We start from the raw sequence: 27,731 nt of genomic DNA on the forward strand, positions 1-27,731 counted from the left end.
AACAAAAATTTACACTGTAGTGTTTCTGGATTTGCTGAAAAGGTCCAGCACCCCAGCTGCTATGCAGAGGTAGAAACAAATAGTGAAACTCCATGAAGACAATCCACTCACCAGGTTTGCCTCTCAAAGAAAGGCTCTGAGAACAGTTCTTCTTGCAAAAACAGCAGCTGAAAACTCCTGAAATGAATTAAAACAGTCATGATTTGCAATAAGTAAATGCACTGTATCAAATGATAAGTCAGGAATATGTGCCATCAAGATCTGCCGTTGGTCTTCATACTCCCGACATAAAAAAATTACATGCTTGCAAGTCTCCTGTTCGCCACATATACAGAAAGGATCTGTCTCCAATACCCTCTCATAATCAAGGATCTGTCTCTCAATCCTCTCTCATAAGTTTTGCACGCTGGTGTGCAAACTTAAGAACCAACACTATTTCTGAAGGCAACAACCACAAAATCAAACGAAACAGCCTGTGGCGATTTGCATAACTGTGGCCGTTCAATAGAAAGCTGGTGCACATGCAAAAATTTGAATCGTGGTGAGAGGACTCACATAAACAGATAAAAGCAGCAATTCAGCAGTTATGTGCAAATTACCGAATGGTGAGCACGATCGTTACAGACGTTCGATTGGTTTCATATAGCGCTACAGACAACGAAATGGCCAGTAGACAACATCTGGATGACTTTACCTGGGGTCGAATAATTGGGAAGCTCGAGGAAGGTCGAAGTGCGAGGAGTGTAGTTGCAGAGTGCGGTATCGCCCATAGCATCGTCTCACGTGCATGGTCGGCCTTCAGAACGACAGGTACAGCTGTTCGAAGAACCAGCGGTGGTCGTCCACGAAAAAAAACAACGCCCAATGATGACCGCTGTATACTCCTACAGGCCAAGGGGGACCGACACCAGACAGCGTGATTCATTGCAAACCAGTTGCACAGGAGCACAGGACGCAGGATATCGCGGTTTACTGTGGTCAGGCGACTCCACAAAGGTGGACTGTTTGTCCGACGGCCAGTACGCTGTGTCCCTTTGTCACCTGCCCATCGGAGACACCGTTTGCAGTGGGGCATCGAACACAAGGACTGGACAGCAGCGCAATTGGGTAAGGCACTCTTTACTGACGAAAGTAGATTCAGTCTCAGCAATGATTCTGGACGTCAGCTAATCTGGCGAGAAGTTGGCCCACGGTACCACCCTGCAAACATCACTGAAAGGGATCGATATGACGGTCGAAGTGTTCTCGTCTGGGGAGGCGTTATCTTGGATGGACGTACGCAACTCCAGATACTGGATGTCTGTACTGTAACCGGTGCACGCTACTGTACTGAAGTAATCCTTCCCCATATGCGTCTGTTCTGAATTGCCATTGGCCCCGAGTTCGTGTTTATGGATGATAACGCCACACCCCATCGCACTGCAGCTGTTGATATGCTTTTGGAAAGTGAGGACATTGTTCGTATGTATTGGCCTGCCCGTTTCTGCCGATCTAAATCCTCGAACACATATGGGACGCTCTGGGGAGATGCTTAGCGGCACGTCCACACCCAACAGAAAATGTTCAGCAGCTGAAGATGACGCTGACAGAGGAATGGACGATGTTACCGCAGGAACTTATAAACAACATTGTTCTAAGTATGGACAGGCGGTGCAAAGCTTGCATCGACATTAGGGGTGGCCATATCTCCTACTGAGGACCACCTCTTCCCTTTGTTCCATCTTTGGCAGTGATGCCTTTGTATCATGGCAGCCAGTGCTATGTTGCCATTTTTGAATAAAGTCCCTCTGTACCGTTTTGTTTCCGCTGTTGTGTCGGTGTTGTTTCTTTCATCATTTCTGTACCTCACGAGATTCCTTTGGTATGCTTTTCCCATATCCAGGCCACTCCTATGAGAAGCTACAGGTGAAAATCTGACTGGTCCTTAAGTTTTGCACACCAGTGCATGAATTAACATATCCAGTAAGGGTAATTTGTTTATTTCTCCATTTATTAAAAATATCTTCAAAGTTTGCCACTAGATGGCAGCGGTGCAGAACCATCCGTGACCAGCAGATGAGTGGAATGTGGGCCAGACGACAAAATAGCAAGCTGCTAGCCGGGGGCAACATAAACATCCCTTGTCCAGTAATTTCGATGTGTCAGATGTTTGGGCGAATTCTTGCGAAGCGCGAGCATGTAATTTGCTGGATGTCTCGTTTAGGTGAGTTTGATGTTATGTATTTTATTTAGTGTAGGTAGTCAGACATTCAGAAGCCCCTTTGGTTGTGTTCATGAAAGAGACAACAAACAATGAACTGAAATGCAACCGATCCTATTGGAGATTTTAGAGCTGCTATGACATTAACATTGGATTGCAATTTCTAGCTAATCTTAAATTATTGTTTTTGTTTCTATGACAGAACTACCGTGTCTGGGGGTTTAACCGAACTACTTTGTAACTTGACGTGTCTGACGAGCCGCGTGACCGTAAGTGTTCTCTTTTTAATTCATTTTATAGCGCGAGATGTGTGTGTGCGTGTAACCGCGTGAGTGTACGCGCACATAATATTTGAGAGTGATTAATTACGGTTTTTTAGAAATTATGTTTTTAATAAATTATCTGACATATATTTTGCTGAAGCTATTCATGTAGTATGAAGTTTTATTTTCGTTGTTAACAGTTGACCTTAATTCAAATGAATCTCTTCTGCAAATTCTGATGCTAATGTTCCAAACGTTCTTTGTATAACTGCTACTAAAACAAATAAAAAATAAAATCATAATAAATACGTAATGACTTGAATTAATTATGAATTAATAATGTAAAAAAAGTAAGTATAATATTCGTCACCGGTACCATCTTTTCAGAAGGGATGGTTTATATTTCACGACTCACAAACTATTCGTTGGAACACAACACATTTAGACTCGTTGAATTCAAACTTTCTTTTGTCAGTCGGGTTAACGTCTCATTTTACATTATTTTGGCAAATTTACGGTCGCTTAGAGAGCCTGCGTAATAAAAATAATATACCACATGACAGTAACACAAGTCTGGATGTATGCAATTTTTTTGAGCTGACCTACATACCTGATTACCTGCCATTCCTTTCATTCTAATCCAGGTCTATATTTCTCTGCAGGCTCTGCTCCTCCTCCTTCTACAAGGAAGAAGCCATAGTTGAGGTGTTTATCGGAATGAAACAACAGCGATCAACTTTGTTATTTAAATAAGTTTTTCTGTTTACGCGTATACTCCAGAATGATCCCCGCATTGGAGGATTTTGCAAGATGAGACTAAAAATAGTAGCATCATGATAGTTACAACGAGAATTAACCTTCACATGATAAAAGGATATATTCTTCCCTTTCTTCAAAGCGAATAGTTTTTTTTTTTCTTTCTCTACTTCTGATACAGCGTTAAAGAGAAGTTGGTCTCTACGAAACCATTAACTTTTTATTGGGATTCATATTTTTGTGATCGCCTGAACCTGTTTTTCGTGAATCGCTTTACAAGGATGAGCAGACTTCGATACCTCAGTCAGTAATGTAGCAAGGAATTTTTGCGCCTGGGGCAAAGCAAAAAATGCAATCTTCTTGTGGCAAAGCTTGTTGCACTAGTAAGCAAGACGTCCCTACTTGACTTTGTTGTCCAGGATGAACTATCCCCATCTTACTACTTGGCTAAACACGGTAAATGGGTACTCACGATCCTATATCCTTTGAAAATCGACAAAGCAGCATAATGAATTATAATGTTCCTTGAACATAATTGGTTATAATTGTACCTGAGGTTATCACCATTTCAAAATAAAAGCACATGACCAAATTTTAGGGACAGGAAGGGGGCTTCTCTTCACTGGATTTTGGAGTCAAAGGAGTGTGATATTTTAGTAATTCAAGAGTCTTCATAACGGAAACTAAAAACAATCGCTGGGCATAATCAAAGAAGCTACCTTTTTTGGAATGAGAATAAGAGTCAGCCATTGTGATGTAGATGAATAAGTAATTCTGTGTAGGAAGGGTAATTATGTTTCACATCAACGTGTTTTACGTCCGCAGAATTAAACTACAGAAGTACTGAAGTACAAGTAGTTCACCTTTATTTTCTCCATGAATAGTCGTGAACTTAACAGCTGCAAACATCACTTCATTATTTTGAATATGCGAGGGTCAGGATCCATGTTTCAGGACATTTCACATTAGCAAACACTTGAAATTCACTTTCAATTAGCTCTATTGAAATTGAATTTCAAGTGTCTGTCAAGAAACTGTATCTGCTTTACTGTTCATTATACGAGACATTGTTTAATAGAAGACCTTTTGTGGTATCTTGTATAAGAGAAAATTTCATCTTTCGTTTGGATTAAGCACTCGAATCTCATGCCTAGATAATAATAATAACAATGATACTTTCTATTTGCGTTTGGCAGAAACAAATACAAATACTCATCGTGACAAAGATATCAGGATTTTGATATGGAAGTTAAAATGTGCAATGCTAGTAGTACCACTGTATCTTAAATAATTATTAGAAGAATCAAGATTTTTGCATATACACGTTCATCCTTGAAGAATACAGAATATCCAGGGACACGTGGTGGAGTCCGAGATGTAGTAGCGAATGAATGTTATCGAGGATTCTTCTGTAAGGATTCTCTTGACGAAAGGGTGCAGGATGGCATCAAGGTTTTCACTACCTGTAGAATCTAAGAAAGAAAAAAATCTATCTAACCTGTGAAGGTGGGGAATGACGTAGAGTGCTTAATAAGAAACTATATATTGCTAAAGTTTCCAGATGCCTGGAGGATTTATTTCACTGATCAGTATTTGATGGTGGTAACTAACCTTGTTGAATCGACTCAAGCTTAAATTCTTTTATAGTTCATTTGGGGAAAAGCTAATGTTTATACTTCCCACACCCATTCGAAGAGCAAGTATTCATCTGTTGTGATGATTTGAAGATTTTTATCAGTGTATTAATATATTTTCTGGTTGTATCGTTCCAGACTATAAAATGGAAATTTATTGCATTCCATGCTGTTCTCACGTTATTTCCCAGGTTTCTCATAAAATGGAAGAAAACTCGCCTAATCTGTCCTTCCATTCAAGTTGAGATAGAATATCCGAAGAAGTGGTTTTATGTTATCACGGCTTCTGTTTAATACACCCAATCATATATATACTGTATATGTATTATTATTTTTTTCTGAATTTTCATTTGTGATTCTGCCCATTTCATCCAAACTAGTTCGAACACGTGAATCAACATTCATTTACAGTTCAGTTCTCAACTCACCGAACTAAATTTTCTTCTGATGGTGCAGTTCTGTCTTCCTAACCAAGTACAAAAATGGCATAAAGTAGAAATAGACACGGATCCATAACGTTTTGTTTCATTTATCCCTTCTACTTCTCTTCTTTGAAAGAGCTTTCTATCACATGTATTTCCTAAAAATTTCAGTCTACAGAAACTCAACTCCAGTTGCAGGTACCTTCCCAAGCATCTTCGCCCATCTCAACCCTAAACCCCATACATGGTAAATGCATATTTTTTTTTACTTTTGCTTAGTCAGCAAGAACCTGTTCCTCCTGAACAGAAATGTCCTGGATTCAAATCCCTTCGATGAATCGTTTTTCGTCCCATAAAGAAAAATATAACTTATAGAATTTATATCCATAGTACATAAGACATAGCATGGACTTATTTTCCCTTGTAGAAACCTAATCAATCCGCGTTTGAAGTCACTTATCCATTGCAGACGTAAGAGATAACAAGCGTCAGAAACAGTCTAAGCTTTTTGATGGGTTTTGTGAAAATAGGGAAATAGTTGTAGCTGTTCATGACCAGTGTCTCTATTATCCACTTCTAATTAGTCACTAGTTTCTTGCATATATAACGTATATGAATCTATGTTTTCCCAAAGAACTTTTGCATGTGCTAAACGCGATGTGAACAAAGTGTATTGCATATAAAAAAAGAAACTATCTTTTTGTTGTTGTTGTTGTAGTGTTTTATGCACATCAGCGACTTATCCCATATTGCGCCGTATATATTATGTCTGTAAATGACGTGTTTTCTGTTGTCGATTTTCTTGTTTGCTCGACGAAGAACTTGAGTTCGAGGATAGAAGAACCACTCTCCTCAGACCGACTAACTCAGCCACGTTGTGAAAAAGGCCCATAAAAATTCTTCGCATCATTGATGGAATAAGAACGCGGGTCTTTTCCACCCAGTGTGGGCGAGGACGGCGATTCACCAACTGTGCTACCCACAAGGGCATTCATTAAAAAGATCCTTGACACGGTTGATAGATGGTGTGTCCCTAACAGAAAAAGCAGTAGAATGTGCATCTCTAAAGAAGGCTATTCTAGGAAATAATGACAGTGTTACCATGGGGGCCACCAAAGTGGAAGATGCAGAGAAAAACCAATTTATAACATCAAGTCAGTTACTTTACATAGATATGCATTTATTAAGAAAATTAGTTTCACAAGTAGTTACCAGATGACCGGTTTTCGTAGTCATAAATATTATAAGAGCGTATAAAAACAAATATGTAGAATTAAATTGTCTATCCGTTTTATAATCACAATTTTCGCAGCTATATGGAATTTCACAATGCAGCGGATTATTTCTTATTTCCACAAGAAGCAAAGGAAGATGATATATATGCAAGCAAGTAAAAAATAAGTATTTTTAATAAATGATATATTTTTTTATTTCTGTGAAGTTCGTTAATTGTAGTCGAATGCATGTGGTTAGCGATATTCGATGAATATATAACAAGCAATCAAATTACTAAAAGAAGGTGAAAAAACTTGTTTTGTGGCTTAGATAAACGTGATAGAGTAATAATTTGTATAATAATGTGACAGGTATTTGTCAGCAAGGTTTAAAGCACCAATTTAAATGTATTGTGTACACATGCGATCAATTAGGTTTTAATAAACTGGGCTATAATTTAAAGAATAAAATAATATTAATGCTTCAGTTCTCTTCAGTCTAAAAGTTTAAGCGAAAGTATAATTAAGGTTACAACCCGTCCTGTATTTTCGTAAAAATTCTATTTCCTAAGAAGATCATACAGACAGCACTTGTTTCATATTTTCACTGGGGGGAGGGGATAGGTAATTTCTGAATGCATTAAGAAAAACAAAATCATATTTCTTATAGTTTCTCGCTCTCGAGGTAGAATCACCGTCCTCCCCCACATCGGCTAGAAGAGACCTGAATTCGAGGAATTTTTATGGACCTTTTTTTACAACGTGGCTGAGTTAGTCAGTCCCGGGTGAGGGTAGCATGGTTTTTCTCCCATAAATTGGGGTTTTTCATCCATAAAACAGAATATAGCCTTAGTTGCTAATGGCCTACTACTTCTTAATGAATGGAATTTTTGTCTTAGTTAATGGTGGGAAACCAGTCTCTTACGTTAATTAATCATAGAGAAAAAAAAATAAGTCGCTTCCATCTTAGGACTGAGTAAAACTATTTTAATCTTACTGCACTATCTAAAGTGTCCTAGAAAATTCTAGTGAATAATTAGAACTGATTATTTAAATGGATTTTTTGAAAGTGGAGTTTTTTATTTTATTTTATTTTTTAAATCTTCTCACAACAGTCTTTTACATAAAATTTATAAACATAAACCTTCAGGATAGGTCCCACAGTGGGCACCTGCAGCAGTACCAGACCAAAGTATTTCTGCGCCTCGGGCAGAATGATTTTTCGGTGCCCTTTACTAAGGATATAGATATTTTTGCCTCATTGTTCTTCTGTTTTTGGCGCCCCTTAAAAAATGGCGTCCCGGACAAAGGCCCTGCTAGACTGTACCTTAATCCGACATTGATATTCAGGTATATAGACACTTTTCTTAGTACCTTGAGAAACATATTAAAGAGACACCAACTTCGCGATGTGCTTTTGATAAATAACTGAAACCAATGATTATTTTATTTAGTTGCATTAGCTAAATGAAAATCTGTAATAATATTTTCATAATAATCTTTTCAAAGTGTTCAATTAGAACAACTCACGAAAATAGTTTCCAAATTCCGGTCATGACCGTCTCAAAGCAACAGTTAAGGGAAAATAATATAAAGAATACTTTTATATATTGCACGCCAGATTAAATTACTGTATATTTGTTAATAAATATCATTATACATCTGTAAAACTTTAATAGTTAGTTAATACTTTTATCGACTTTTTTCATATTTAAAACAGCCATTTTATTTTAAATAAAGGTATAATGATGTCCAGTTTAAATAGACACTGCTCTTTCAAAACAGTTTCGTTATCTAAGGATCATCCATCCCATCCTTGTATTTCGTAAACGGAAATGTTTCGCTGCCGTAAAAAGTTGTAAATATCTTCGCAACATCGACAGTTGTTCATGACGACATTTATTCTCTAAGGTCGTTTGGATATTTTGGCCTTCGGACGTTAAGATTTGTATTTATTAAGAGTTAGACGAGAATATTGCATGGAACACTGCGTGGTTGCATTTGGTGGTATAATTAGCTAAAACGAACAGATATTTTTATAACCCTAAAAATGAGATAATCCGATTTTGAAAGTGAAAAACCAAGACCCAGTGAGAAAAGAGGCCAGCAAAAGAAACTCTTGCAACTTTTGTCCATTGATACTGAAAACTGCATCATGAATGAAGAAGAAAAGAATTCATATAACTGGAGGACAGTTGTAATTGAAAATCACGATTATGCTAAGTTCAGCAGTTGCTTGATCGTTTACCAAACCAACACACGAGCATTAGAAAATTTCATTCCACAAATATCAAACTGTTCTTCCTGTTCGTTTTTAAGTCTTTTTTTTTTTATTATTAATAAAACTTAACATTTTCTGTAAATCAGTATTGAATTTAAACTGCCTTTTTGGGGAGTCAAAAATTTTGGGCCACCCCTTTAAATTATAGCCTCACTCGCTCTAAAGTTAAAAAAACTTTAACTGACAATTGGCTGCCGAGCATGAGTAAAAGGATGCGTCCCATGGTCCAGAGTAGTAGTCAAAATTCATTCTTTAGTTTTATCCTCCTTGTATTTAAAATATTCATTATAAAACCGTACTCTATTCTATGCCTATAGGTAATAAAGATTTTATAAACGCGATCAGATTTTTTTAAAGAGTGCAAGTACCATTTTGAGTTCTTCCGTCGTCATACGACTAAACGGGTACAAATGTGATGTTTTGCTAAGTCTTCCGGGACACCAGAACAAGGTCTCTGAAATCGGATTGTCCTGGTCAAACCGGTACTTACAGTCACTTTAATTTTGACTGTGCTTTCTTTTTTTGAATCTGAAGCCTCAAAGCCGCTTGAATCTTTCCATCCAATTATTTGGTGCTTTGAAGTTCTTTATAATTTCAAATTCGCGTTCCACAATTTTCTCTTCACTGAGGTTTGGATTCAAATCCCGTTAGGGACTGCATTCAGTCTCTGTGAGACTAGTCCCTCTCGAGCAGAAGGCGTAAGATTCTTACCCCGTGAGTTTTTCTTGGTTTTTCATCCCAAACAACATACAAATCCGAACACATACATCTTTACAGACATACTTATAATATACTGGCATGGTTTTAATGCTGATCGTTGTTTAGCAGCACCAGTCCTCCTTCACCATAGTGTCACTCAGCACGCATGTACCGTTAATGAGATGGTATCAGCATATCAAATGACAGCACCAGGCTGACGAAAAGGAAAATATTTAGTTTATAGCAAAAACTTAGTAACTAGTTATATTATCACCCCTAAAACGCAAATAGCATCATAAAAATCTGGTAAACATATCAAAGGAATGTAATATATGGAAGAATTAAAAAAAAACGCATGAGTATTTTTGCCAATCTGTGAAAAAAAAAACAAAAAAAAAAACACCAATATAAAAACGCGATGATATGAAAGGACCTTGTACCGCGTGTATGTATTACGTGCACCATCTCCGCCATATTGTTATATTGTTCGCAGGTCCTCCGCAAGTGGGTAGGCGATGCAGACGTCGCCTCCATAGGCGTCACCGAAATGAACGTACAGTACGTTAAATAAATGCTATTCTGACAGTCAGTGGGTCAATCTGGGAGAGGGAGGAGACGATAGTTGAATCTTGACCATCTTAACTCAATATGATCATCATATACCGTCATCATCAGTACCATCTTGACTCAATATAGGAGAACCTAATAACACGAATGAATACCTCATTGTTGTTATGAAAGACGCCAAACATAATACAGTACAAAAGTTTAAAAATAAATTTACGCAGTCGTTTATTTTATTGCAGGATACAATACATTACTGTTCAATTTCCGATACATTTTCACGATTTTTGTAATTTCATAAAAAAAGAAAAAGAAAAAAACTGCAGGATAAAAATTATTTTAAAGATAATTGGATGTTAATTCAGTGTTGATATAATAGATGCATTTGGTGGCTAGATAGCGAGTGGTCAGGAGCGAGGATACAAGTAGCACACGCTCTTTGAGTGGACTGGGGTTCGAGCCCGTAACTATAAATACGATTAACGTTTGTATTGATGATTTATTGTAAACTCCAATGACCTGGTGGTCGTGCCGGAATATAAACAAGAACATCACTAACAGCAATAAATATTGGTACACTGGCGTGCAAAATTTAAGGACCAGTCAGGTTTTCACCTGTAGCTCCTCATAGGAGTGGCCTAGATATGGAAAAAGCATACCAAAGGAACCTCGTGACGTACAGAAATGATGAAAGAAACAACAACGGAAACAAAACGGTGCAGAGGGACTTTATTCAAAAATGGCAACATAGCACTGGCTGCCATGATACAGATGCATCACTTCCAAAGATGGAACAAAGGGAAGAGGTGGTCCTCAGTAGGAGATATGGCCACCCCTAATGTCGATGCAGGCTTTGCACCGCCTGGGCACTGATTAGACCGGGATTCGAGCCCGTGACCACCAAATACGGAGGATGCGGAAAGGTCAGGGAATGACCACCGCATATCCCCGGAGCAATGTGGCCTTAGTTGCTAATGCTCCTAAAAACCAAATAACAACAGCACCGCCTGTCCATACTTAGAACAATGTTGTTGATAAGTTCTTGCGGTAACATCGTCCATTCCTCTGTCAGCGCCATCTTCAGCTGGCGAACATTTTCTGGTGGGTGTGGACGTGCCGCTATGCGTTTCCCCAGAGTGTCCCATATGTGTTCGATGGGATTTAGATCGGAAGAAACGGGCAGGCCAATCCATACGAACAATGTCCTTACTTTCCAAAAGCATATCAGCAGCTGCAGTGCGATGGGATGTGGCGTTATCATCCATAAACACGAACTCGGGGCCAATGGCACCTCGGAACAGACGCACATGGGGAAGGATTATCTTAGTACAGTAGCGTGCACCGGTTACAGTACCGCCTTCCAGTATCTTAAGTTGTGTACGTCCATCTAAGATGGACGTTCTTGGATGGACGTCCATTCGAGAACACCTCGATCGCCATATCCATCCTTTTCAGTGATGTTTGCGGGGTGATACCGTGTGCCAACCTCCCGCCAGCCTAGCTGACCTCCAAATCGCTGCTGAGACTCAATCTACTCTCATCAGTAAAGAGTACCTTAGCCCATTGCGCTGCTGTTCAGTCCTTGTATTTGATGTACCGCTGTAAACGGTGTCTCCGATGGGCAGTTGTTAAAGGGACACAGCGTACTGGGCATTGGGCAAACAGTCCACCTTTTTGGAGTCGCCTGGCCACATTAAACCGCGATATCCTGCGTCCTGTGCAGCTGGTTTGCAATGGATCCCGCTGTCTGGTGTCGGTCCCTCTTGGCCTGTAGGAGTATACAGAGGTCATCACTGGGCGTTGTTTTTCGTGGACGACCACCACTGGTCCTTCGAACAGCTGTACCTGTCGTTCTGATGGCAGACCACGCACGTGGGACGATGCTAGGGGCGATACCGAACTCTTCAGTCACACTCCTCGCACTTTGACCTTCCCAATTATTCGACCCCGGGTAAAGTCATCCAGATGTTGTCTACTGGCCATTTCGTTGTCTGTAGCACTGTACGAAACCAATCGAACGTCTGTAACGATCGTGCTCACCATTCGGTAATTTTGCACATAACTGCTGAACTGCTGCTTTTATATGTTTCTGTGAGCGCTCTCATCACGATTCAATTTTTTATCATGTGCACCAGCTTTCTGCTGAACGGCCACAGTTATGAAAATCACCACAGGCTGTTTCGATTGATTTTATGGTTGTAACCTTTAGAAATAGTGTTGGTCCTTAAGTTTTGCACACCAGTGTACTAACGGCCCCTACAAGTGTGTGTGTGTGTGTGTGTGTGTGTGTGTGTGTGTGTGTGTGTGTGTGTGTTAACTGATCTATTTGCATGTTGTGGTAGATTAAAACCGCAATAACGTATGATGGGCTTTACACTGTCTACCCGAGATCAGCTAACTAAGGCTCCGAATTAAGGGAACTTTAGAAATTCCTCCAGTCGTGGACGAGAATCGAACCCGGATCTCCTCAAAGGTATAGCAGACGGCGATGCATCGTGCTGACTAGGCCACGGAAAGTTATTGCTACTAACAATACGAAATTTGTGATGATCACAGTGCCCTTAAATATTAAAAACTATAAAACTTTACTTTTTACAGTAATTGTGTTGATCCACCCTCTCCCACGCAACCTTGGGGCAGTGGAGCAAGTGCGCCATTGCACTCTGCAAAATCCAGTCTTGGCTTTCGGGCTTCCATATTAACACGACCCTGGTTGGTCTTACTAGAAGATGGAGGGACAGAGGAATAGATGATTACAAAAAGCGGCTGAGAAAAGCTCGATGTTTTTTTAGGACACGAGGAAGGGGGAGGCCGCAGTCAAGTTTCTCACGAAGCACCGAGTGCAAAATAGGTCGTTATCTCTCGTTGACATACAAAGAGTAGTGCGCCATAATCATCGTTGTATTATGGGATACTGTATTTGTAAAACAAAGGTGCTTAGTAAACATTTTCTTTTTAAAAAATGTAAATGTAAAATTAGAGATCCTTTATGGTATCCGTTCTGCTGGTTGATCCATTATGGATTTTATAGGAATTTCATACCAGTTGGTGCTTAAGCCTGTTTTTATAAGTAATAATAAAGTTTTTAGTATTGTTATTAGCATTAGTAGTTGCAAATGAAGCAAGATTATCTTTGTCTTTATCATAACTTTATCTTTGTTAAGCTGAATATTTAATAAGATGATTTTATAAGGTCAGATGATTAAGATGATATTTAATTAGATGATTACGAATTCATTCCACTTGATGTGGAATAATAGCGATCTTAATCAGTGCTTAAGCAGGTCCTGCGTCCACCTGCCCACTCGGCTAAGGTGGACGCAGGACCACCTTAGCCGAGTGGGCAGGAGCGGGAGTGCAGTAACACACGCTCTTTGAGTAGACCGGGGTTCAAGCCCCTGACTGCTGAATACGGTCGATCTGCCAACCAGCACTGGACCAGCGTGGCAGATTATGGTCCATTTCCCTCAGCATGAATTGTTGAGGAGGCTTCCATCCTGCAGTGGGTTGATAATGGCTGCACTTTACTTTTTTTTTTGATCAGTGCTAACCACTGGAATATAATTTCAGTAGATCTAATCCTCAGGATGCCTGGCATCTATAAGTTTTTTTCTGAAATTTTATTGCAAAATCCTCAAACAATTTGTTTTTTTTATGTTTGTACATGAATTTAAGTTTATGAGGATTTAATGAATTCAGGGCAGCAGAATCTGTAATAAAACCGAATATATATTTGGTGAATATTAAAGGAATGCGTGGCTAAAAATACAAATGAGAAAATAGGATAGAATTGAAACATTTGTTCCTTGCTGTCTTAGAATATAAGAGAGTAAACAGTGCGCGTGCTCCTTATATGTTGGATCACCATCAGGAAAGAAACTCGCCTATTTATTTTTTGGTATTCACAAATGTTAGAACTCAAAAAAAGTAACATTACAAAGAGAAAGGAAAGTTTAGCAAGTTTAAAGAGCCATCAACACGCGCTGTTGTTTATTGAAAAACATAACCGTCCTTCATCACACCTGTCTGAGCATCTACACGACCTTAGCATGTGTAATGCGTTCTCTATATGATAAACGTCCTTGAACATTTATTACTAGTCACACGGCTGACCTTACGGGAAATGTATAAGGATGTATACAGCTAAACAGGTAGTGTACAGCTTTGACCTTATTACCTTCTCTCCCCTCTAGTTAGGTGAAAAATATTTTCTAAACAAGGATACAGCTGGCAAACTCCCAGAACTGGAGCTTCATAAGTGAAGAGTGATATAAAGCTGGACTCCAGAAGTGTTTGCTTAAAGATTTCTTTTGGACATAATACCTACCAGACGATAAGTTCAGAGGTTAGCAGAATCTCACTGACGCATTGTTATTACAGAATTCAATCCAGGACTGCTTCTGAGAACTATTTTCGGAAAACCTCGAATCCAAATTGTAAGCATCTATTTGCTTAAGTTTTCATTCAACACGTACCATTTTCTCCTTTTGTTTGTCTGAATAATGTTGGTTTCTCATCGGGTCTTCTATCATAGCCACTTCCCTCTGGATATCCCTCAAGTATAGTGCAGAGCCCGTGTGCGAAAAGATTATGCTTTCGATCTGTACCTGAAAAACTACTCAACAAGCAAAGTACATAACAAGAAAAGCTTGAGAGGAAATTTTTTGGAATTTGAATGAAAACAAACATAAAGCAAATGGAAAAATTTGTTTAAATCAGCCCAATAATTTATTATTGGACTGATTTAAACGAAAAGTTGGAAAACCTACGAAAACGGGAAGCTATTTGCGCAAACAAAAAAGGTAAAAAATGACACGCTCTATGGAAAAGATTCGCCATCACTGCCCTAGGAATAGGACATTGGTTTTCCAGGGTTAAAACCTATGTTACTATGACTAAGTTCCACGAGGTTTCCAATAAGAAATAGATGATTTTACAATCTTCATTATGTCTGTTTGTGCGTTGAATGAATGAGGGCAGATAACGTATGAAATGAGAATTTCTGAAAGATTCAAATTTCAAAACTGTCTAAGTAATGGTTTGCAAAGTATGTTCCGCAAAACCCTGGCGTTTTAAAAAGAGATCCTAGAGGTTCTGCAAATGTTCCGTTAATTTTTCATCATTTATTTTTTAAATTTAGTTTCTGCACATGCATTACTGTTTTTAATTTATTGGGTTTCATGGAGATTTCGATTTACAAAAGATTCGCGGCCAAAAGAAATTTGAAAAGCGCTGCCCTAAGGATTTCCACAGCATATTTTAGGAAACACTGCCATAAGAGAATGTGTTACAGGCGTTGGTGTCAATGCATTCTGCATGCAATGTTATTATGAGGTTGGCCTTAGGCAACTGACATGGTTAAACTAACTCCACCCTCTGGTAGAAAGAACGCAATGGGTGTAACGGACATCCAGAAGGCGTCTTAAATATAACATTACTGGTTTCCTTTAGACAACTGATTGATTGAGATCATAACGTCCAGCTTAAGATGAGTTGACGAACAATATTTTTGTTCTTCTCTGGTTAACTTCTGTGTCGTTCGATGTATTCTGTAATGCACTGCTGAGAGAAACTCCTCGCAGATATTATTATTTTAAATTTCGATATACATTTTCCTATTAACGTTCCACTGCTCGTATTTCATGGATTTTATGTTCCAAGTCTTGCTGCGTAGTTTTATGCTTCAACTGTCTCTCAGTCAGTAAGGCATCACAGATTTCACTCAGTGCGATGTGGCAGTAAGCTATTTAATTTCACCCACGTTTACCTTAGAAAACTAAGTGGGTCTTATTTGCCGGTTGCATGGCTATGTGTAACCAGCCAATTATCCTTTTATATATTTTTAAAAACTTCCCTTTTTTCGTAACGCTGTGATTTTTTGTTTCTATAAAGCGTAAAATTATTAATAATTACTAAGTTATTAATAATTCAAAGTTATTATTAATTCATATTGAAATTATTAATTTTCTAAAAATCAGTGATTTTGCAGGCTGAACTGTATCAAATGTGTTTTCTATTTATACGACTCAATAAAATTTAAGATTAATAAGAGGGAAGTAAAAGACTACAACTTCAGCAGTTAACGGAAGAGCTCTTAAATGTCAAAAGGCTATGCATTTATTTTTATTTATTATTATTTTATTTTATTTTATTTTATTTTTTTTTGATACGGCGCGTGGATTCTAGCTGGTAGTGTGAGTACTTGACACTTATGTTTACCTTGGACCACAGCCAACTCTAAAAACATTATTATTAAAATTACGAGGAATACTTCCTCTTTTTATATATCTTCTTATAACTTATATAAACTCCTCTTATATAAACCTCTTGTATTTAAAGACTAAATGCACAAGGCATAATTCCAGTTTAAATTAACTATACAGTATGTATATTGAGTTTAAATTAACTATACAGTATATAATACCGATATTGTATAGTTAATTTAAACCCATATGGAATTATGCCTTGTGCATTTAGTCTTTAAATACAGTATCATTCTGTTCACCATTTGGCCTCTCTCATATTGTGGGATTAACTTCGCAACTGTGATGGCATGTTTGCATTACCAGAGTACCTGCCCACCCACCGACGGTAGGCCAACAAGCCTTGAAACGGTGAATGGGTCAGGGCCGACTTAAGGCACGATCGAGTAGTTCCCTCGAACACGGCGTCAGAATTTAGGGGGCACAAAATATCTCGAAAATTCACTGATTTGCGGTAAATTTCAAGTCGGCGAGGGCGCACCAAAAACTCTCGGACAGGGTGCTGATAGACCTGGGGCCGCTTCTGGTGTCGGTGGTGGTGCCCACTGAGAATAAGTAACAGTAGTCCTCTCTACTAGAGAAGCGTTACTTATTCGAAGTAGTGCAATATCTGGTATCTCGTTGTGAAAGTAACCACAATATGAGATACAATTAAAACGATGCCTTTGCACTACGTACGTAGTTTAATTTTATGGTGTAGCTACACCGATATTATATAAACCTCTTGTATAAAGTACTATAGTTACCTTCTGCATGCAACACCTAGAAAATGATTTTGCTAAGAAATTGCTGGAAGAGTTATGTATTTCGATTTTATTTCACTCCCACCCATTTTCTTGAAGTTAGGCACTGAATATAGTCTTGACACACTATGTACTATACGTGTTAATCCAGACAGGGACAAAAAGTGTCATATGAGGGCCATCCAAGAGCTATCTTATCTGCCCATGTAGTAGTAGTAGTAGTAGTAGTGGCATGTGATGCAAGAAAGCAAGTGTATGAGCTTATGCAGCATCAGCCAAAAAAAAAAAAAAAAATAATAATTAAAAAATTACACCATTCCCTCCAAATGCCTGTCCAGTTCCTCCTTAAATTTATTCAACCTATCAACTTCCACAACGACAGATGGAAATTTGTTCCAGCAATTAACCACCCGCTGGCTAAAGGCAAATTTCCGCACATCTATTCTACATCCGTCTTTTCTTAATTTGAATTTATCAGATAACCGCGCAGGTGCCTCGTCTCCAGCCACTGCAATTTGCAGAACTTAAGCCTCTCTTGGTAAGAGGATCCCTTCATTCCCCTCACCAATCTTGTTGCCCTTCTCTGTACACGTTCAAGTAAATCTACATCCTTCCTAAAATGAGGCCTCCAGACCTGTACGCAGTACTCAAGGCGTGGCCTGACCATTGCCTTATACAGAGGGATAATCACCTCCTTTTCCCTGCTAGCAAAATTCCTATATATCATTGACAAAACCCCATGACCTGCCCTGGCAGCCTGTCTCCATTGCTCAGAAAACTTCATATCTGCCTGCACAATTACTCCCAGGTCTTTTTCATTTTCTACCACCTTAAGTGTAGTACCACACAGTTGGTACGTTTCTCTGGGGTTACTTCTACCCATATGCAGTACTTTGCATTTGTCAAGGTTAAACTTCAGTTGCCACTTCTTAGCCCATCTGCCCAAATTATCTAGATCCTGTTGCAGTAGCACACTGCCATTACTGTCATTAACAACCCTGCCAACCTTTGTATCATCTGCAAACGTCGACACTAAGCCTGATATACCTTCATCAATATCATTGATAAATATACAAAACAACAGAGGACCCAACACCGAACTCTGTGGGACTCCACTAATAACATTAGTCCACGAAGAGCAGCACCCATTAATTACCACCCTCCGTCTTCTCCCACTTAACCATCCTTTTATCCATTGTAGCAACTTACCCTTAATACCATTCTGCTCCAATTTGTACAATAGTCTTCCATACGCAACAATGTCAAAAGCTTTCCTGAAATCCAAGTATATGATATCAAAATTATTTTTTGCATCCAGTTCCTTTGTAACCACATCATAATATTCTATCAAATTTGTCAGACAACACTTTCCCTTAACAAACCCATGCTGTGTCTGAATTATTGCTGCAGTCTTGTCTAGATGATCCTGCAATGAATCTTTAACCAGTGACTATTATTTTATCCGGAACAGAAGTTAAACTAACTGGTCTGTAATTACTCATGTCACCCTTCGATCCCCCTTGAATTCGGAATACATTTGCACATCTCCAGTCCGTGGGGACCTCCCCTGAGTCCAAGGGGTCTCTCATAATTATGGCTAAGGGATATAGTGGACATGTGTTCACTATATCCTTTAACCATAGTGGACATAGTGGACATGTGTCCACTATGTCCGTTAATTGCGTGCGTTCTCTGGTGGATTTGTTTTTCTGGGCGAAAAACTCAAGTTTCTGGGGTAATAAACCTTGCTGTCTACTTTTGAGGCCGATTAACTCAGCCACGGAGTGAAAAAACTCCGTGAAAGTTTCTCGGGTCATTGATGGGATTCGAACTCTGGCCTTTTCCAGCCAGTGTGTGGAAGATGGTGAGTAAAACCATTGTGCTATCCACGTGGATTCAAGACAAGGACATTGGAAGTCTCGAGTACATAATCACATAAGCTAGCTACATTGTGCTTTACCTAAGGCATATCGTTAAGTAGACATTTCGCTAACAGCCATTTTGATCCAAGTAAAAGGTTGGATCAACTTGCCATTACCAACTCATATACCTGATAATAAGAATACAACCTGCGTTTCAGAAAAAGGCTCAGTGTGTTGTACCTCGACATCAAAATTAGAATTTCACAAAATGAGTCGTAAATAAATGTTAAAATTACTAAATGGTTAGTAACTGTCCTGATCATACCAAAAATATTTTGAAATCAAAAGATTTAAACGAATCCAAAGGCGCATGAGGGGGGGTGCAATTCAGCCTGGGTGTTGTTCCTGTAACAGTAATTCATATGCATGATACCCAATTTTACCAAAGTGTGAGCTAGTGGGGGTGTGTTGTGCATCTTTTTGAAGATGACAATATGAAGGAATCAAGCCCTTAAGAAAAGAGCCAATGCTGGGAAGTCTAATTTTACCCCATTGTTGTCATGTGCCCTGTGTGTGTGTGGTGAGAGTTTGATGGTGACAATTTAGATAAACTGTGTCAATCTGCAACGTGGTATATCACAATGCATTACTTTCAGTTTTTAATGTTTAACTTCAAAAACGAATGCAAACCTTGGGCAATAAATGTAATCTAACAATTGTTAACCAGCTAATGTTATGTTTTTTTTCGCTGAAGACGGAAGTGATACCCTGAAATTACTCATCCACACCATGATATGATTTTACCTCGACTTAAAAGAAATAATGAATTTATCCTTTTAATTTATTTTGTTAAGATAATATTAAAACTAACAGTTCGTCTCTTTCTCTCTCATCCTTCTCTCTATTGCCCGCTCTGTTTTCTCTTTCACTCTCTATTTGTTGGAATAAAATTTACATTACAATCAAAACATCAGAATTGAGCAATAGTTTCTAAAAAGACAAATTTCTCTTTTTTTCCCCAAAAGGTTCGCAAATGCAACTCAATCAACTGGCCAAACCACATACAATGGTCAATGTTTTATTTGCATAATGAGTAATTATCCATCTCTAAAGACTTCAGCTAAACGCTCAGCGAAAGGTCAGATGATCAACCAAAAGTAAATACCAGTTCAGCAGCTACCGTTTCGGTTACTGTGTTTGAAAATCGTCTTCAAAACAGTTTTAATTAATACTCCATTCAGTGCAAACGGAAACGCTGGAGCCTAGAAGCGAATACAGTCAAAGGATATGCAACGATGTGAATTCATTCGTCCATTAAAAAGACCTTGACCTTTGAATATTGTAATCATATGCTCCTCTTTGCTTGTTTTACAAGCGGATAAGCACTGGTGGGCATTTATAGCATATTGAAATTAAAATGATCCATTCCGGCTTTGTTTTGTGTAGAGTTTGAAATGTTTTTTGTACACTCAACACTTTAAAGCGTTTTTTTCCACAGTTTTTGATTATGTTACAAGCATTAGTAGTATATGTCCAGTTGGTGTATGGTCAGGGAGAAAATCTCCTGGTGAAGGAGGGAAGTGCAAGTTCCATGAAAGTTCATCATGCTATATTTCTTTCACCTTATACGGTACGGAGACTTTTGCCTAGAACGACAGCCCCGATAAATCCGAAAATGTTTAATTTTCACATTTATTAAAATTACTGTTCTCATTTTCCTAGCAGAATAATAAAAGCCTACTTTTTTGTGTTGTTTCTAATGTTACTTGAAACAACATGAAGGTGGTAGGCTAGTAGCACTGAACACCACAAAATATTATCCGTTCGTGCTTTTCTTAGCAACGCAATTTCTTCCAAGAGATTAGCACACCTATATTTCAAAAATCGAACGCAATTAGTAATTAAAAAACATGCAACTTTGAACTCATCGTTATGAAAAAATCTTGCGTTGATGGATCCCTTCACAGTTACAGAGATAGAATGCTAAGAGTGTTTCGTGTACTTTTTTCCGCCGCAGTTTTTTCGCCCAAATTTATCAGTCACGGGCTTGAACTCCGGTCACTCAAAGCAAGCGTACGTCACGTGTACCCTTTTGTTTGACCACCCTCATTTGGCGTCACCGCTGGTGGCGTCCAATGAGGGTGGAAAAAAGCGTTCGTATGACCAGGAAATCTACTATGCTTGTTTCAAGATTACCCTCACAATACCATTTACATCCAAAAGTCTTTCTTACAGATTCCTTCCTACACTACAAATATCACCACTCAACTGCCTCAAGAAATCCACAGGGACAACTTTCTGAAGCAGGTTTTGTAGAAGAATTCCAACCACTCTTGAAATCTAGCTCCGGCATCTCTACAAATGCCGATGACCTAGAACTTTCATCTCTAATAAGGCCAACGTATTTGCAAGATCATTCTTCAAGAAAATCATCTCGTGGATGAAATCAGTGGCGGCTCGTGACTCTGATGTACAGGGGTGCTGCTCCTTAAAGTTACATTAAATTACCTTGGTTATAAGACATGTAGACGTCGATGGTAATAATAACAAGCAAGTTAAAAATACTACAGAACATTAACTGGACACTTACCATTAACACACTGGGGTATCTCGAAAACTAATAAATTTTCAAGTTTGGTGCACTATTCAAATTGGCACTGCTCGGTCCGGAGTTCCTTTGACTCGTTTTATCACCTCTAAAAATCGTATTGGCGACCTGCCAACTAGGCATTGATTGACTCAACTCAACCACTGAGGCCTAAATGTGAACTGCGTAGCGCACAGTTCCACCAGCGGTTAAACTTCAAAGTTAAAAACGATTTCGTGTTTTTATTCGTTTATTATTGAAATGATTATTGGAAATAGAGGATGAGTATATTATATGGGTGTAAATAAAAATGTTCATTGCATTGCATTGTTCTTCACAAAATTTCATATAACTCCGTTGACTGTATATTTAGATTTAAAAAGCTGGGGGGGTGTTGCAGTTCCGCAGCGCCTACCAACAAGCCACCCCTGGATGATATGATCATATATCTTTATTCCCTACTCCTTACTTAAAATGTCCATTAAAATTGCTACGAGAATCCAAAGTACCTCAGCCTCAAATGAACTCTCAAACATATTTCGATAATTGTACTTCACAAGAATATCTCCTTTAACTAAGTTTCCTTTCTCTTAAATCTAAATGAAAGTGGCTTGTCAAGCAGAAAATAACTGCTATCCAAAACAAACCAATAATAAAAAAGATATACAGAGATGCGTTCGCAGCTCCAAGAGAAGCATTAAAAAAATTTTAATGCTTCTCATACGCTCAGATATTTTAAGATGAGATCTTTGCTTATGTAGATCCAGAACCTAAATACATGACCACCTGAATTAGATCCTTATACCTCCAGAAAAGAAAGCAAATATTACATGAATTTTCCAACGCGTTATATCAGTAATTAAGTCTTCTGATCTCACAATAATCATTATTGTAATATCAGCCAGGTATAATTCAAAAACACAAGCGCCTTTTTAAATTTAACAGTCCATTGGTGGCCAAACTATTCTCAGCGGCCGAACCCGACCATCGAAAAAATTTGGAAAAATTTAAGAATTTTAAAATCCTAATGGCAGAATATGGAACTACAGCGTCTCACGCCATCAGTTAAATTCAAGGCTGTTCAGATAAAAAAAAAAAAAAAATGTATAAAAAAAAAAGTACCACTATGGTCTCATATACACTGAGTGATCACTGAATTATGACTACTCCTATGAAAATTGAATGCGACCCGTTGACCACGTGAGGTACGAGAGTGCGGAGTTAGTCGACCTACGTAGCATAGATAAGGTGTCAGTGGTTCAGTAGGTAGTAAAATTCTGAGCGTGATGGGTAAAAGGAAGGACTTATCGAACTTTGATAAAGAACAGATTGTGGGAGCTCGACGAGCTGGTGCCTCGATTTCCCAAACGGCTGAACTGGTGGGGTGTTCGAGAGCCGCCATAGTTAAAGTGTACCAGGATTGGCGTCAAAATGGCCAAATAACGACCCGACGGCAAAACTGCAAAGGTCAGCGAAAGGTTGATGTTAGAGGTGAGCGCCGGTTCGATGACTAGTACAGGCGAACAGGCGCAGCAGTGTTGAAGAGTGTCGCACGTATGGGCTATACCAGCAGACGACCCCCACGGCATCCTCTCTTAACAAGGTTATCGGCGTAAAAGACTCGCCTGGTGCAAAGCATGCAAGTTGGACGTTAGAAGACTGGATGGTGCGCTGGTTATTTACTCCACACCGTGGATGGTCGTGTACGGATTTGGCGTCAACAACATGAGGCTCTTCATCCATCATGCATGGTATCAAAAGTGCAGGCCAGTGGAGGTGGGACATGTTTCACTGGCAGGAAACTGGACCCCTGGTGCATGTGGAACAACGTATCAGTGGTCTCCGCTATCGTCTAACTCCTTGCTGACTGTGTACACCCCGCTGTTACACTTTTTCCAGTGATGGTGTCTTCCAAGATGACAATGCGCCGAGCCATCTGGCACTTGTTGTGCAGGAATGGTTTGAGGAACACAGTTCTGACTTCCAGCATATCGATTGGCCTCCGAACTCCACCGATATCAATCCCATAGAGCACTTGTGGGACACTATGGAAAGGCATATCAGGTGTCTGGATGCACCAATCACCTCCATACTTGCACTGCTGACCGCATTACGCACCGTTTGGTTGGCCATACCTCCCGAACGCTTCCGACATCTTGTTGAATCAATACCACATCTGATAGCTGCTGTACTGAGGGAAAAAGGAGGACCTACGAAATATTAACCATACAATTAACATGGAAATCTCAAAAACAATGCGAATTGCTCTGCTTATGACTTCTTATTGCAATCATTTTTGTAACGTAATAAGTACTTACACCGATGAGCCAAAACATTATGACCACCTACCTAATATGATGTTGGTCCTCCACGTGCAAACAAAACAGCTCGTACCCGGTGTGGCATGGGCGCTACAAGATTTCTAAACGTGTCTTGTGGTATCTGGTATCAACACATAACCAGCAGATCGTTTAACACCTGTAAGGTCCGTGGTTGAGACGCCGCAGATCGGAGTTGCTGTTCCACCACAAACCACAGATGCTCGATGGGATTGATGTCTGGGGAATTTGGAGGCCACGGCAATACCTGGAAGTCTTCCTCATGTTCCGCGAACCAGTCTCGAACAATCCGGGTGGTGTGGCCTGGCGCATTATCCTGGTGAAAGACGGTACCGCCAGAAGGGAAGACCGTTGCCACGAAAGGGTGTACCTGGTCAGCAATGATGTTTAGGTGTTGTGTTTGTGTGTTTGGGTTGCCTGAGCGGAGCCCGGAGTTTCCCCCATTAGCCGCTTCATGTCTTCTCGTTTATAAGACTTCTTTCTAACCGGCAACTTAGCGAGTGGGGATAGAGACACGAGATATCCGCCCCTCACTCTTACCACGAGGAGGCGTGCCGGTCTATTAGCATTTGGCTGAGTGTCCCTGAGAGATTCAGGGGCACTCAATTTAGGGGGACTTAAGTGATAGAAAGGGGGTAAATCCAAGAGTAGGACTGCCCTAAGAAGAAGTGATGAGAGTATTAGTAAGGATAAAATATCTCTCACTCAGGGAGAGAGAGAGAGAGAGAGAGAGAGAGAGAGAGAGAGAGAGAGAGAGAGAGAGAGAGAGAGAGAGGAAAGTTTGTTGTCTTCGGTCAGGTTCAAGGTTGGTAGTTATTTGTCAAATCCGGTTATCCTCTCTCCTAATGGCCTTTCTTCTCTTAAAAGCCTTAATCGTGATGTTTAGGTAGGTGGTAGACATCAGAGTGCCCAGCACATGGATGGCTGAACCCATGGTATCCCAGTAGAACATCGCCCAAAGCATGACACCGCCGCCACTGTCTTGTTTTCGTCCCACGGTACATCTAGGCGTGAACTTCCCCACGTAAACGACGCACACGTATTCGGCTATCCATATGGTGCAACAGGAAACGTGATTCATCGGACCAAAAACCCTTTTTCCATTCACTCAAGATCCAATTTCGATGCTCGCGTGCCCATTGTAAGCACGCAATATACAGACCATCGAGTATTGCTGCTTAATCAGGTTCCAGGTCTAGCTGAGGACAACGTGAAAATACTAGTTGAGAACAAAACAAACTTTGAGACTTTCCAGACCTTTGCAGAATTGATCTTTAAGAAAAGACTTCAACTAAGAACTCAAATCCAAAATCGAGTATAAATCTGACAGCTGAGCAGTTAATATAAATGTTGGTATCCCATTAAATATAAATAGGATGACTTGTCAGATATGTAAATTGAATTGTATTACTAGGATTTAGAGTCAAAATTTTATTATCTTTTGTACATATGTAAATATTTACTTCGTTTTTTTTTTTTTTTTTTTTTTTGCTGGTTTCCAGGTTTGGGCAACCTGGGGATGGGATTGCTGGCACCCACCGGTATTGCACTATCTCCGGTGGGTGTGGGATTTGTGCCCATGGCACTAAAGGTAATAGTAGACCCAGGCTTGGCTGCTTGTGCCTGGGGGCAGGCAGCGGCTGCCTGGGTGTTGGCTGCTCCCTGGTGGCAAGGTGGACATACACAAGCGATAAAAAGCTTGCTGAGTTTCTGCACCACCACAGACGTGCAAGGTGGAGATGGGCTAAGGCCTAGGAGCCACCCTTGATACAGGTAATACACACACACACACACACACACACACACACACACACACACACACACACACACACACACACACACACACACGTGTTCATATATAATATAGTATATATATAGGTATAATGAGAATGATAATGCTAATGTATATAAAATTGTATATATATATTCTCTGTAAGTTCTTGTATATAAAATGTAAAGAATTGTGTGTACAAATAAATGGAAATGGAATGGAAATGCCCATTGTAAGCGCTGTCCCGGTGAACCGTGGTTAGCGTGGGCACTCAGAGCGGCCTGCGACTATTCACTCCCATTTTCAGCAGGGTTCGATGTACTGTGTGTTGCGACACATTACTCCCGTCACCAGCATTCCAATTACCGGCGAGTTGCGCCACAGTCGCCCTTCTGTTGCCATGTACCATCTGAGAGAGCCTTTGCTCACCTTGAGCATCGATGAGCCGTGGTCGTCGCAACACTTCGCTGGAGATTCGTGAGTTTCCCCTCCTCGGACCACTTTCGGTAGGTACTAACCACGGCTGACCGTGAGCATCCCACCAGCCGTGCCGTTTCGGATATGCTCTGACCCAGTCGTCTGGCCATTACAATTTGGCCTTTGTGAAACTTGCTTAAGTCTGCTGCCTTTCCCATCTGATTAACAGAGCTCAGTATCAGGTGTTTGTTTTTTATACCTTGTCCAGACCCGCGCACGCACCGTAGTTCACCTGCAGTTGCTTCGATTTGCATAACGACTCGCTGGTCATAATGTTTTGGCTCATCGGTGTAAAATGTTTCACTGTAATGAAATATTTTCTTCCCTGGCCATATGCATATCGCTACAACCTTCTCCTTCCAACAGTTGTAATTTAGGAAACAATATGACAGAGGTGCACCTAACGGAGGGGTCTTAAGGGGCCAAACCCCCCCAAAAGCATTGTTTTATCTCATATAATTGTACTGTCACGTACTAATCTTGTAAAAGTTGCTAATGCTTTACAAGCGTGAAAGACCAATGATCAAATTAATTCGACAAAGGCTAAAGATGAAAACACTTCCATCAGTTGCTGAAATACCTTAATTCTCTCCCCCCTTGTTTTCTTAGAAATACCTCTTGCGTGACTGCAGTTTCTGCCCACTTAATGCAAGTGGCGCCCATGAGGTCATGGCCATCATGAAATACACACACACACAACGCACAGGAGAGTTTCTTGGAGAAGGCAAGATGACATTTCGAACTGTAATAAACCGGTTAGATAAGTAGCCGTAGAGTAATTAGTGACACAATACTTCTCCTAACTTCACCAAGCCCAGAAAACATGCACGCATGGTATGTTGTGTTCCCAGTGACGCAATATCATCGTCACTCACCTAATACACAAAAGCAGGAAAAGTACAGAACTGTAAGGAAGATACAACGTAGGAATACCTGAATATTACAGGTAAGAAGACTTACATTTATATTTCTGATCACTATCAGGACATTGTATCTGGCTTCAACCTGAAAAATAAAACTTTATTTTTAAATAAGAAAGTGGCAAAAGAAAATACGTGTTTTTCTAAAGTATTCTTAACGTCATAATATAAATAAATTTTCTGTTTATGCTCCCGGACAGCTACGAATGGCTGGAGGAGTTAACAAAATACAGTAGAGTTAATACAAGAACATCACAGTATTCAGCAATCGCATGAATAGTACGCGTGTACTACTGCACCACTGGGCGAGATCACTCGGCTGCAGCTGAAGATTTAAAATTTTAGAAACAGATATCGGGAATAAAGGTTAAGAACTTTTATCAAACTTTCCAGCAGAAAGTGCAAGTGTGGGGAAAAAGCTGAACTGAAACAAGAGGGATGTACGGATATCGAGCAAATTATCCACACTGTGTTCACACAATGATAGAGCACTCTAAATGAGGGCAGAAAAAATAAATTGACTGAAGGGTTTGCTGGAAAATGGCTTGTTCGTCCGTATAATCACATTGAACTGACACCTTTCCAGAACCGGTTATGACAGTTTGTAAAGAATGACTGACAGTTCGTTTCCCAAAATAGAAGCACTGTTATTTCTATCTCATTTCCTCGCCACATAACTTTCCTCGCATCAGTTTCTTCGCACGTATTGTCATGCACGTGAGACATCAGCTGCTGA

The 27,731-nt window shown here is 39.7% G+C and overlaps 1 protein-coding gene across 3 annotated transcripts in view; it reads left to right on the forward strand.

The window, feature by feature from the left end:
* The first annotated feature begins 2,089 nt into the window (after positions 1-2,089).
* Positions 2,090-27,731, forward strand: part of LOC150084595 (beta-1,3-galactosyltransferase 1-like) — a 39,085-nt gene continuing 13,443 nt past the window's right edge. The window contains exons 1-2 of one of the 3 annotated variants that reach the window (XM_090376503.1): positions 2,114-2,203; positions 2,403-2,469. The gene's annotated coding sequence lies outside the window, so the exon portion shown is untranslated. Of the gene's footprint in view, positions 2,204-2,402; positions 2,470-26,883; positions 27,022-27,731 lie in introns of those variants that run through there. The other 2 variants (XM_090376500.1, XM_090376501.1) reach the window with 2 other exon arrangements.

Source organism: Mastigoproctus giganteus, chromosome 6 (genome assembly GCF_048544385.1).
Source record: "Mastigoproctus giganteus isolate SK-2022 chromosome 6, ASM4854438v1, whole genome shotgun sequence".
NCBI lineage: Eukaryota > Metazoa > Arthropoda > Arachnida > Uropygi > Thelyphonidae > Mastigoproctus > Mastigoproctus giganteus.